Source organism: Dermacentor albipictus, chromosome 4 (assembly GCF_038994185.2).
Source record: "Dermacentor albipictus isolate Rhodes 1998 colony chromosome 4, USDA_Dalb.pri_finalv2, whole genome shotgun sequence".
NCBI lineage: Eukaryota > Metazoa > Arthropoda > Arachnida > Ixodida > Ixodidae > Dermacentor > Dermacentor albipictus.
The window spans coordinates 147,032,068-147,045,674 of record NC_091824.1 but is presented as its reverse complement, the minus strand read 5'-3'; the positions used below and the strand labels follow the sequence as shown (position 1 = coordinate 147,045,674).

Genomic DNA, 13,607 nt, shown 5'->3' with positions numbered 1-13,607 from the left:
CAACGGCTGATGTGTGCATAGCAATGCACTTCGGTTAAATTTATTTTAATGAGAAACAAACCATTATTTGGCGCATTATCATGTTTCCTAATTTCTTTCTCGCCAGTCCTCGGCCTACATATATACAGACAGAATCTTTATGATTTCAGCGCTTTATTTTAAACTCTGCTCAGTAGCACTCAGAAGCTCGCAAAATTGATTAGTATCTGGAGGTTTCAGGTTATTAGGTCGTCTTGGCTTTTTCGGGCTTTTACGAAAGCTTATTAGCACTGACAGTCCTGCATGTGATGTTTGCGTATGCAAGAACATTGACGACTTATTGTGCCACTGTCCTCCATTTCAAGCACAAAGACAATCTTTGTCCAACACATTATTGATTAATGAGTGAATAGACAGTACTAGAGCACCGTCCCCATTGATCGTCGGCTCAGAAGGTGGTGAAGGCAGTTTTCTGCTTCCTGAGAACGTCTGGTTTGCACAAGCGGCTTTGAATCAAGTACTGTCCGTGCACGTCTCTATACCTCCTCTCTCTTTCCCTTCGCTCGCTTCCTTTTCTCCTTTCCCCTTGTGTAGCGTAGCCAACCGGCCTTTTGACTGGTTAACATCCCTGCCTTCCTTATATCCCTCTCTCTGTGGCAAAGCTCGCGTGGCTAATAAAGGTAACCAACAACGGTTTAATAAAGCGTCACAACAAATTATGCTGATTTTCAGTAGCCTGAACCAGCGCAATATATTTCGCTAAATATTTCTTACCATTTTGCTTATAAAGTCGTGCTTATCAGACACAGTCTGTGTACTCTTTCAATCACCAGATTAATATTGTAAGCATCACGGTAGCATTATGTTTTGGTTTGTCCCAGTACTTGGCTTGTTCTTTTTCTTCACTATTTGTATAGAGAAAATTGAGGTCATCCATTACGCCCCACCTTTGACGAGAGAAGATTCAGTGAAAGCTTGAAAGCATGCTAGCCGACAGCGTCATTTGCATAGCTCAAGACTACATGAGCAGCGTTCGTACGGCACAGAGCCCTCGGCGATAGCTTTAACGCTCTGAAGCAACACAAACCTTGAAGCTACACGTAACCCTAAGTACACGAGCGTCTTCACACTTCATCCGGATAAAAATGCGGCCGCCGCGGCCGGAATAGAACCCGCAATCTCGAGCTGGCCAGCGCAACGCCGTAGCAGCTAAGCCACCATGGTGGCTTACAGGAAACGAGAGCTTCTGTGTGCGACCTCTTGGAGCATGCCTTGAGGGACCTATAGTAGTTCTGAGTTGCTGCACGAGATGATGTAACGCTAGATTGAAAGCAGCAGTCCACTTAGAAAAACTAAAACGTTATGATAGCTAGGAAGGAAGCATGGGGACCTATCAATGATCAATTTAAATTGTCTGATAAAGTTCGTTGGTCGACATCCCGTCCCATTTTGTTGCCTCCTTTATTTCGTGCGAGCGAGTATGGGTTGATAAAATGCTGAATCCCCGCGACTAGTGAGAGATGGCGCATTCGAGTTGCGCCGATAGCTCGGATGTTGTAGAAAGAAAAAAAATTCATCATTAAAACAATAGCACTTGCCCCAATATCCGGTTCGAATCGCCAATGCCACCCACTATGTGCCATCTGTGGTTAGAACAAGACTTGCTGCTTGTTGATTTGTTGAATTGTCGATTGACAATTTGTTGTTGATTTGCTGCTTGCTGATCTGTTGATTTGTTGAGTCGTTGAAGATTTGTTGATTTCAGAATGAGATAACCTCTGGGACTTTCATAGAACTTTCTGTCTAGCTCTAAAGATTTTTTTAGATACGCGTATGTAAGTGTTTCTTAAGGAAATTGCAACAGTTGGGTACATACTCGTAAATAAATAAGACTAGCTGCAACTCCTATGAACTTCATAAAAGTATAGAAATACAGTTTTATCGGCATGGTACTCACCATGTTATCAGTCCTACACATTTTTGCGATATTACATATATTTTTTTCCTTCGTCATCCAACATGATCTTATCACTCTTGAAGTGGTTAGCGTCATCTCTTTTCGCGGTAACGTTGCAAAGCAGTAACACTGGTATACTTTACTTTGACTCAGGGGTGAACGCTTGCGTGAGTAGCAGTGGAGACTGAACCTCTTTCTTTCTTCTCTTATTTCGATCTCCTTTACGCCTTCTCCAGTGCAAGATAGCCTACCGGGTTCAGCCTGGTTAACCTCCCTACCTCTCCCTTACGACTTCTCTGCCTCTCTCTCTCACATTAATAACTCACGACAAACATATTCTACGCTTTTGTTAATGTATTTCTCCTTACACGCTGCTGATATCTAGTGAGTTGCAAAACAAATCCTCTAAGGACATCTCTTCCGCATAAAGTCTCTTTTTTAACAAAAGCCACTTCGCCACCACTGAGTTCTATAACAGAGAGCCTTCGAATGCCGTACGCCCACTGACAGCCGTCGACTCTGGAACTTCTTAAGTCGGAAGGCAGTTTATGTAAACCTGCTCTTGCATATCCGGTTATCTGTGCTAAAGGCATAAGAACGCCACTTGCGTAAGAATATGAGCACCTTTAAGGTGACACTAGTTCCCAACTTGGACATAATATGTTTCGACGGGGCCAAAATACCCCATCTTGAATGTCCACATTTTCGCCTTGTCACTATAAAAGCGTCGTGACCATGTGTCGATTTACAGATATTGTTTAATTACCCTTATTCAAGGCACATAAAGAGGCATAATATATAAGCTTTAACGCATCCACTTCAAGAAGATTCGATTCACTTGCAAAGCTTGCGCAGCCTACGACCAGCTCGCAAGAGTTGATTGCGGGCCAATATAATGGAGATGCATAAAGGGTGTCGCTTATTTAGTAACGCGTGCACGTGAACTATTCGAAACGGTTCTATGACGAGAAAACATCGCTGCTCTGTGAAACTTATGAAACTATCTGGTTTCGTGAATACTTGTATAGCCATCGATATCATTTCTTTTGTGCTTTTGGGAAATTATTTACGATGTTCTTGAAGCTTCTTTTTTTCTTTTTAACAAAACTTCCGTTAACAAGGTCGTGGCATATATTACAGTTGTGTATTTTTCACCACTTGTTTTGTTCCATTTAGATCTCTTAATATGTTCGATTTAACGAGTTGTTACGTTGTTTATAGGTGTTGAGTGAGAGAGCTGCAAGCCTATTTCTTCTTTTTTTTATTTTGGGACTTTCCACAATTTCTGTAAAAATGAATGCCCAAGATCTGCTTCCTACACTTTATATAAATGTTCACTCTTGAATGCTGTAGGTCTCATAAAATTGTCACAAAATTGTAATGAATGTCGAGAAAAGTGATTTCTCTTTTCCTATGCATATAAAAGCCTAAAGCCAGATACTTTCGCTTGCTAGAAGTTCCATGTCTCTGCTTAGGTTTTGTCACATGTTCCTTCAAAGACAACATTTTGAAAAGTTCGCCATCTTTGATGAATAAATAGGTTCATTACCTAGCCTTTTAATAAAATCTGTTCATTTCATTTGTTTTCGTTGCATTTGTCATTTTAAGTAGCGGCATTTAATTTCCTAATTGTGTTGCAGATCCCCTTTCTGCGTTTCCATGTTGAAAGGGAATCAACATCAACGTTCAGTATTCAGATAGGAGCTGCTGAAGTTAAGCTTCCTCTTAACCACAGAACTCTTGCAGTCAACTACCTGCTATAAGGACAGAAAACGCTAAACCAGACCGATAATTAAAATAATTGGCTGAATAATGTGAAATAAGATCAAAAGAATAACGCCCAGTTGCCACTGCGCGACTTGTCGCGATTCTTCCAGTGCACTCACAGTGTCGGCACTCTGAATTTCATTGCGCATAAGTTGCACTACGTATTTGTGCAATATTGTTGCAAACTATGTTTCACTCATTTGACGGAACTTACGTGAAACCAGATTAAGGGCGCGCGGTTAGTTCCCCACCGTATATAACCGGTACGGCTTAGTTCATTCGGCTGGCCAACCCCCCTCCCCCTCCCCCCCCCCAAAAAAAAATGACCAAACCGCTGTGCACCAGGAGCTTCCGGCTTTTAAGGCACCTGATTTCTTCGCAGGCCCTCCCGTTAGAAGGAGCATACAGCCTGTTCTGACTTCGTTTTTATTTTTGCCAGTATCTTGTTCGGATTACGACCTCGACGCAGCATCTCGGTCATTTAATGCGTTGTCCGATTTTTGTGTCTACATTTGCGATGATCCACCGCCACGATGTAGAAGTACGCTTCACGGTGGCCGTGCACGGCTGCTTCATGAGAATTTAGTGCGGCCGTCCTCATCTATTTTACAAGCCCTTGCCTGCGGATTGAGGTAGCTGGAAAAACCGCGCCGGAAGTTTGGACTGAAGAGAGGATCAGATAAAGGAATGAAAAAGAAAGGAGTATATATCAAATACATGTGCTCAAAAAAAATGAAGTCAAAGAGAAAGTGAGCTTACCTGAGCGGTCGCAATGTATCAGCAGGATAGATAAAACGAAAGTTCAAAAGTAACCGACTTACTTGACGAAAGGCAACACAGACGGAGGAAAAAGAAAAGAAGAAAATAATAAATGGCAGCGAGAAGCGTGGGTGTAGAGGAGTGTAGGTGTTCACACAACTTGCTTTTTGCACAACCTAGGAAAATAAGAGCCCGAAAACGAAATTTTGGGAACGCGCCGAAAGTAAAAAATGAGCGTAGGGAGCTGCACGAAAATTATAAACAGGCTGAAAGAAAGGAAAAGCGACAAAGAGAAAAGTGGCTATGGAGCCTGATGCCTTTCGCCCGCTACGATTTTCTGGGAATCGGGCAGCCTTTTAGGCAAATTGAATCTTAACGCGCTCAACTCCTGCATGGTGCGTGCCTCCGCATGATGTAGCGGTGCGTAACACACCGTACAACAATGGGAGTTGAAGCTTTTCCTGTCGGAGTAAAACACGAAGTGGGTGGCGAGTTCACTGTGTTAGGGAACGACGTCGGTGCCAGTTAGCAAGCGTCAGAACACAGGACAAAGAGAAGACGGCATGAGGTTGCCACACATTAAGGCTCGCCCGCTTCGTTATGTATGGATAGGTAGGTAGGTAGATGTAGATAGGTAGCTTTAGAGACATTATACCCGTGTCTTGGGAACGTCACCTACCAGAAGAAGAAAAAGGAAAAAAAGATAACACAACAAGTACGAAAGAATCCGAGCGAAGTTTGAATCTTTAGGTAGGCTAAGTCGCTAAGGCAGGCTTTAGCCCTGCGCAGTGTACAAAGTATCGTGCATGCTACACGACGTGTATATGATACCTCGAAATTGCTACTTAGGCAGGGGAAACTACATGCATAGGCCGTGTAGTGTTTTTCATGCGGTGGAGCAAGTTTTAAGTTCTAGATATGTGGTTCAGCAAATCAAATCACAAATAAATAATTACTGCACTTATTAGTTACAACTCAAATGCATTTTCTTTCATTGTTTTCTTTTGTTATACAAGTATATACTGTCCACGACCAAAAAGAAAGTATAGAACAAGTTGTTCTGATTTTTTTCGTTTATTTAGAACTGTGTTTGGTTCTTACAGGGCTAAACCAACAAAGACGCTTTTGACTAACAGGCGTGAACAGATTTTTTGGTTTTGTATGTCACGCGTAGAGGAGGACAAATGCCCTCGTTTATTGTTTCCCTCCCTTACCTTCACGATGCACTGCATGTGTTCATTTCACCCACACGCTGGGAACATCTCTCCTCTCTTTCTCTTGCCCCCATTTATAAGAAAATTGCCCGCCTCCGATACCCACCCCCTCACGTTGAGAAAAGGCCACCGTCCTCTTCATACCTTCGGTTAGCTACAATTTGTAATAGCCCATTTACGTGTCTCATGAACTTACTTTAAAGATTTGATTGCTTTTCGTGCCATTCAAATACTCGAAGCGGGCTCCGTTGCATTGGTCATAGGCACATTGACTAAATCTAAAGATTAATTAAGTCATCCACAAGGCTGTAAAAGCGACCACCGCACCTGCCGTCTTTCATTATTTCTGTTACTACTTGCGTTATTACTGTTATTAACATGCGAGTCCGACGGTGAAACAATCCATAACCCGATAGTTATGCAAGCGCTTGAATGAGCGGCTTATTTTAATTCTTAGTTGCATGCATGGCGTAATTGACAAAGCAGTTGGGGCACATTTCGACAGTCGCATTTGATCGCGAGGCACACTCGAGAATAAACGTCGTGTACTACAGCAATGCGCGGATTGTATTGAGGTTCTTAGAAACATGCTTTCGATAACAGGATACAAGAAAACACGCCTGAAAACATGGTGCGCCCAAACACGCTCATTGCCCGTGAAGCAAGTGTGCTGTTTTTCGTGGATAAGAATATGTTTACTAGTTTTATACAGCAGCACTTCCCGTCAAAGGTATGGCAGAAAACTAAACAAAACAATGTTTGCTTTGTGACTTTACTGACAAAATAGAAGTAGGGTCCGGGTTTACGGAGTTCACCTGGCTAAGTGTGGTTCCCAATTTTAAGGCACCCTGGCTATTGCTTCATTACGGTCTTGATCACTATCATACTTTTCGTCCTTCCAGGCAGCTACGAATAACGGACGTGCTAGGAAGCTTGGTAATCTGAGTAAAACTATTTTGAAGATTAACGCCCTGAATTCATCATCGCTTCCTGTTTGTCCTTCCCAGTTCTGCATGCAGATTCAAGCATAACCGAAGAGCAACATGCGCGATTGATTTAAGGCACGCATGCGCGACAAAAACTCGTACAGTCAATATCTTGACAGGCTTGACGGGCGCCTGTGAAAGACCACGACCTCCCGAAGTTATACTTGCTCACTTGCCAAATTTTCCCGACCTGAATTTTAATTTGAAAGTCGCGATACTCTTCACCTGAGAACTTCTCTTTATGGCGATCACGAAAGGAAGATAATATAGTTGAGAAACCAGCCAAATACTATTTACATACTGTTGTAAACGCGAGTACACGCATGTCATCATAGTCTAAACATAAGATTTTGTTTAGAGCCCATTACTCCTTACGGGCAAGTAGCACTGCACCGTTGCAGTGCAACATGCCGAACAAGTGCAAACAGCAAAATAAATAGTCATTGTAGCACTTAATGGAAAGTGGTTCTTGGTTTTCGTTTTTTCCGTTACGGCAACTCACCCGATTGCAATTTTAAGTGTGTAGGAATACCGGAAAGCCATTTCAGGTACGAACATGTTAGCAAGGCCAAGTTTTACCGGTGTGCATGGCAGCCATGGTTGCTGACTAACTAATGTTTGTCCTGCCGAGCACGAGCTCACGTCTTACATTTATGCCACAGCAGCTGCATTTCGGTAGGGGGCCACGGGAAGAAAACTTCCTAGTAATTACTACATTTTGCTGGTGTTTAAGTAAGCCTACATAAACCTACAGGGTAAAAATCCCCAGAGCCCACCACTACGTGTCCCTCGTATCCCTGGCACAGATTTGTGAAAGGAAACTTTATATGTCAGTATAGTCGGCATGTACTAAAACGTCGAAACAAATACTTGACAAGGCATAAATATATTTGTTAATGGCATGAAACTTAACAATATCTTTTTTTCAGTGTGAAAGGATGGTTACCTACATGGGGCGTGTAGGTATTCTATAGTCCTAACTGCTAATCCATTCCTAATTTGGGGCGGTTCAGCGGCGGTTAATGGGGCATAGCGCCATCTATGTGAGGAGGGAACGATTCCGGCGGAAGAGAAAATAATGTGACGCCATGTCCGCTAAAAGCAAATGTGACGTGAATTTGTTCTCAGAGGCCAGAATTTTGGTTTTGGTGGCCTTTCATCAGAGCTGTATATTAAAATGTCCCATCATTCGAGTTGATGGGTGTTCAGAGATTTCAGCGCGGAAGGCGACGCAGCGAAGGGTCAGCCGTACGGGTGTCGAAATGGCACCCCTGCACAGAATACAATTCCTTTTGAGAGTGATGAAAGCTTTGGGGGTAGTGTGCTGTTCGGGTGGTCCGATCGTCGGTTGCGAATCCCGTGGGCCAGCGCAGCCACACGTAAACAGCTAAACTAAACCATTTTCTGGCGTTTGTAACTCATTACCTTTGACTGAACAGGTTAAGCAACGAGGAAGCTACCCGCGCCATCAAATTCAGGCAAACGTCGAGAAGCAAAACAACACAACGTGTGATTGGAGTTTAAACTTACGACGTGAACTTTACGAGCGCGACTGTCCGCACGCTTCAAGAACTGCACTGCATTGCGAAATGGTGGTCACTGAACAAAGGTATTTATAATTAAGGATAAAGTAAAATAGCGTTGTCTTTTATTTTCCCACCACGCATATATAAAATTTATTCGGAATTTTATTTTCGTTCAATGAATCAAACAGCGCCTCATGGTATTTAAACAGCACTTTTTTTCTTTATCAATGTTTGCTCGCTCCTACACATAGTCGCGCTTCAATCGCTGCTCCCATAACCACCCTTGCTGATGTCGGTGACAACTTGGTCAGAACATTTTCGCCTGAAGCTTCGCGACCAAACTGAATCGACTTGGTTTTGTGTATATAGACCTCTGGTATCTTGAATAAAACAGAAGCGCACATATGAGCGGTACCGTTCCGTTCGAGCTAAAGGCTGCGAAAAAGAAGGCGTAGTGATCGAATTGTTTGAGGAAGGGCGAGAATAAGGCTGCAGATCCCATTAGAAATAAAAGATAACTGGAATAAAAAAAATAATTCTGCTGTTCACGTGCCAATACCAGAATATAATTGTGAGGTACGCCATAGTGGGAAACTCCGGATTAGTTTTGGCCCCCTGGGGTTCTTTAACCTGCACCCAGTGTACGGTACCAACGCGTTTTCGCCTCGATCTAAATGCTGCTGACGCCGCGGCTGGGATTCGATCCCGCGTCCTGATACTTAGCAGCGTATAACAAGCATGGGCCCATGACTGCGCTCCCTGGATCCTTTTTTTTTAAGTTTTGCGACAAACGAAAGGTAATAACGCTCTTATCAACGTACCACGTCTAAAAGATGACCAAAATCAAATTCAAAACAAGACGTAAGCACGATAAACCCATTGGTTTTGTTACAAAGTGACAGCGTGCTACTACGAAAAAAAAAGTGAGTGGTAGAGCCGAAAAAAAATAGATATGTACCACAAGGTCTGTTTTTAAGTAGATTAGAAGCAGAACGTTCACCAAACAAATAAAGGTTCGCGTAAAAGTGACAAACACTGCGAATTTCGTCAGGTTGTTTTCATTTCTTACGTGATGCGCATTTAAATTACCTTGCGCACGAGCACCTCTTTTAGTTACAGTACACTAATCAAACTGTAACGGTTGACGGCTATACCGCTTTCAGCAGCGTGCAGCAAGAGCTCAATCGCATGGGGTTAATATATGTAGCGTAAACGCATTTTATTCCGTGTGTCTTGTGCGCTTTATCCCACTTATTCTGTGTTTATCTCTTCTAAAAACATACAAGAATTGTTGAATCACTGCTGCGTGCGAATGGCAGTCTATCAAAGGAACAGTTTTGGGTGCAATATGCAAGTTTTTAGTGACGCCATAATTTTTTCTACGCAGGCCTTCATCCTTTTGAGGTAAAATTTATTTTTAGGTATTTTTACTCCTGATTTGCTACTCATGCAGATTTTAGGCATCCTTTCCTTAAGAAAGGGATCGTCGCACAGACTTCTTTGATTTTGCGAGACACGGTCAGCAAGCATGGTGACACTATTCTAATTCCGGTCCACTTTAGACACAATGACATCATGTCTTCACACACGTGATACAAGAATGCACTGTCCACGCAATTGCTTTGGACCACACAAAGTTGCCTACTTTTCTAATTATCGCGCCTTAGGTAAGCATAATGCCAGCATTTTAGACAGCTATGCTGATTCCCTTCCCTGCAGTAGCGCTCGTCACACAGCTGAAAACTTTTGCACCGCGAGTCAGACCTGTGCCCTGCTAGGAAAGGAATGCTAAAGCATCAGTCACATAATCGATGTGAGAACATTCAGCGCAAGTTCCAGTTTATCCTTCGAACCAGAACGCGCATTGCAAAAAACAAACTGGTTATATAGGTCGGTATCGACAACAGCTATTCCTACAACAGTAGACAGTTAATCAGCTCGTAGAATAGCGTGGCAGCAACGGCGACATGTAGAAAAATGCGTTATCGAAAAATTGTTGCGTATGACACCAACCTGGACTGGCGAAAACACTGCCCTCCGTTCTTTTCTGCGCCCTGCTGTCCCCGCCGAAATGAACTATAGGCAAATGGGCACTAAGAGGGTGGGTAGCGTGGGCAGCATGCCAGCCACCGAAGCCAACTGTACCCATTGTTTTTGACGCGCGGTGAAAAATGAGCCACGAACAGCGGACAGGGCGCGCTGCAGCACAATTTCCCGGTGAAATGCACCATCTGAAGAAATCGACGGCGCTTGCACGGAATTCGACAGCGTCATAGTCATAGCCATGCATGAAGGTGCGTCTGACTTACCTGAATATATAAATAAGAATTATAGGCTTGTATACGCGTCAAAACCAGGATATGATTGCGAGGCACGCTGTAGTATTCCGGGATTCCGGAATAATTTCCACCACCTGGGGTTAATTAACGTGCACCTAAACCTAAGTACACGGGTGTTTTCGCCCATAGCCACCATCGAAATGCGGCTGCGGAAGCCGACATTCGATCCCGTGACCTCGTCCTTAGCGGTCCAACACCATAGCCAATAAGCAACAGCGGCGGGTGAATATGAAGAATAAAGGCGTACAACAAGTACGGTTCTAGACACAGTGCAAGGTTTCCTGAAAGTTGTACAAGTAGTTTTTAAGGGCCTACACTCGAAGCTAACAAGGTACCACGCGAATAAATGTTTTGTTTCTCTCTCTATCCTAAATAATCAAGTTGTTCGACTTGCCAATCTCTCTTCACTTAAACGCACAGTTTAATATACACCTTATTAATGGCCGCAGTAGACTCTACTAATCTTATCAAGATGTAAGGTGCCTTCCATGCTCGTCCCGCCGTCACACATTCTCACGCAGGTAATGACGCGAGGAGTGGTCAATGAAGAACTAAGTGGAACCAGGGCGTCGCCATTCAGTTTGCTTAATCCTTTATTTTTCATTTGCCACTGAGCCCAAATCTCTACTTATGAGTGCGAGCCAGAATATCAAAGACCACTGCTGTTTCAGTTGTGCTGTGTTTTGAGAGGCCAGCGCGAATAGAAAGAATGACTAAATCTAAGCACGTGACATCCCTGTTCAGGTGACACGACAGTTATGAGGACCTGGAGCACTTATCAGTCGGTCGCCAGGAAAGAGCGTACATTTCCGACAGGAGAGGCTTACGTTACAATCTATAAGTTGCCATCCTCAATCCCCCTCCTCGCCGGCCTCTGTCGCCTACAGGGATTAGGGTAGGCTTTCAGTCACCGTGTGTTTTCAGTGGGCCAATTTCCTTTAATGCTGCATATATGCGACGCGATCAGGCGCTATATAATAGGAGGGAAGCTGCAATCTAAGGCGGTCACAAAGAGCCCGCGTAGGAGAAGCCAAGTGCTCAAATCTTGTGAACTACTTCTTGCGCGTGCACGCCTCGGCACGTCATTGTTCAGCTATACAAGAGACGCGTGGAGCAATATTGCCACGATAACTTATTCTCTACCCACCTAAACGCGAGAATTTCGGCAGCGTAGTGCGTTGCAGTATTATGTACATTATAACGCCTAGTCATAAAAAGGCGACTGATAAAGTGGGAAAAGTAAATTACATGACCAGCATCACCGATGGTCACAAAAGTGTGGTGGGAGGTGTCGGCAGTGTGGGCTTTTTTTCTAACATGTTTGCCGCGCTCTCGCGTTGTCGGTAACAGAACAAGCCACGCCCACATTGCTGGCGTGGAGAGAACACGTGTAGACCCTAGTAGAAAGGCGGTGAGCTTGTGGGTGCAAGAAATGCGAGATTCCTAAGCTGTAGAGCCATTGTTGTAGTCTTTGTTAGAAAACCCTCGCCTTCTGTGATGCCTTTTTCGTGCTCCCGCGCACTCGGAGAATGATAGCGTAAGCAAGGAGGAGGAATGCTGCCAGCTACAGGTGCACCTAGTCTTGAAGATGCTGTCGGTGATTTCTTCGCCTCGGTGCCGCTTATCAAGTGAAGTAGAGCGCAGAACCCATTAGAAACAGTACGAGAAAGACCAGCAGCATGGACGGATTCCAACTGGGTGTTACCAAGCACTGCACGCCATCTATCCCATCTCGCACTGTTGGCCCCACCCGCAGGGCTCTCTCTGTTTCGCTTCATTAAACTTTTCCTGTCTCTCTCTCGCGATCTCTGTCTCTCTCTCTCATTATTCAAACTCCTGCTCTGCATTCGATGAGGGCTCGAAACTCCTCGCTAATATATATCCAGTGTCTTTGAATGAACCAACTGCCCATTATGAGTCCATCTCATAACGCTTCATGTTCATTATCAAAGCTGGCATACTTTGACAAGTCATAGTAAATGTGACCATGAGCTAGACTCTGCATACTAGCTCATCTTTCACTGCCAGGCTGTGGTTTGCGCTTACCGTGGGCGCATGCAGTAGAGGAGGGCAGCTTCGTTTCTGTGTAGTTGCTTAGTCATACAAGGCTCGTGCTATGGCGACACCTATGGAGAAAAATGACACAAAAGTGTGTGGCTCGTGATTCTGTTTCCTGAGCAGCCTTATTCATTGGCCTGAATACCAACGCTGTGCGCCTAAGACGGTCAGCCACCTAGTTGCCTGTTGTGTTGAAGTGAAACTCAGTTTCTGTTCTAGAGGAGGAGAACAGTGGGTGCTTCTCTTTCCTGGACGCACTAGTAATGCATGCTCCCACTGGCACCGCCTTCAGCTTGTACCGAAAGCCACACCACTCTGGTCGGTGCTTGGACCTCGAATCGAATCACCCGCGCTTTTATAACACTCAGTGGTCCGTTCATAGTCGTCAGCGGTTACAAGACATCTGCTCTGAAGAAAGAAGCCCCAGCAAGATGAGCTTAGGACCATTGAAACACACCTGAAAAAAAAAATGGTTATCCTAAACATTTTATTCGAAGTACGATGGAGTACGGGGTCAATTATCAGCAGAGAGAGAGAAATATAGGAAGGCAGGGATGTTAACCTGTCAAGGGTCTGGTTGGCTACCCTACGCTAGGGGAAGGGAGAAGGGGAAGAGAGAGATGGGAGAGAGAAGGTGTAGATGCATTTACGGACAGTAGTTGAGTTAAAGCCGCTCTCGCAAATCAGACGTTCTGAGAAAGCACAAAAGTGCCTTCACTGCATTCTGAGCCGATGATCTGTGGGGACGGTGCTCCAGTAATGTCTGTTCACTCAGAGGACGATCATCGAATTTCCTGTATGCGTTGGACAAAGATTGTCTTTGTGTTTGAAATTGAACCGGAGAGTCAAACAAGCTATAGATGCTGCAATATCAAAATTGAATCGAGTTGTGGTCCCTCGCACTAGGTGTTTTCGTTTTTTTTTTGGCAGCACCAAATTTGTAAAAAAATTTTTGGTAGATTGCACAATTGTAATTATTGATCTAAATTACTCGATTATGCGGCCATTACTTAGGTGAGAAA

General features: G+C 44.1%; 1 long non-coding RNA gene across 1 annotated transcript in view; it reads right to left on the bottom strand.

Moving 5' to 3' along the window:
• LOC135902216 (uncharacterized) overlaps positions 1–10,325 on the bottom strand; it is a 106,566-nt gene extending 96,241 nt beyond the window's left edge. The window contains exon 1 of the long non-coding RNA XR_010564447.1: positions 10,202–10,325. This is a non-coding gene — a long non-coding RNA (uncharacterized lncRNA). The remainder of the gene's footprint in view (positions 1–10,201) is intronic.
• Positions 10,326–13,607: the final 3,282 nt, after the last annotated feature.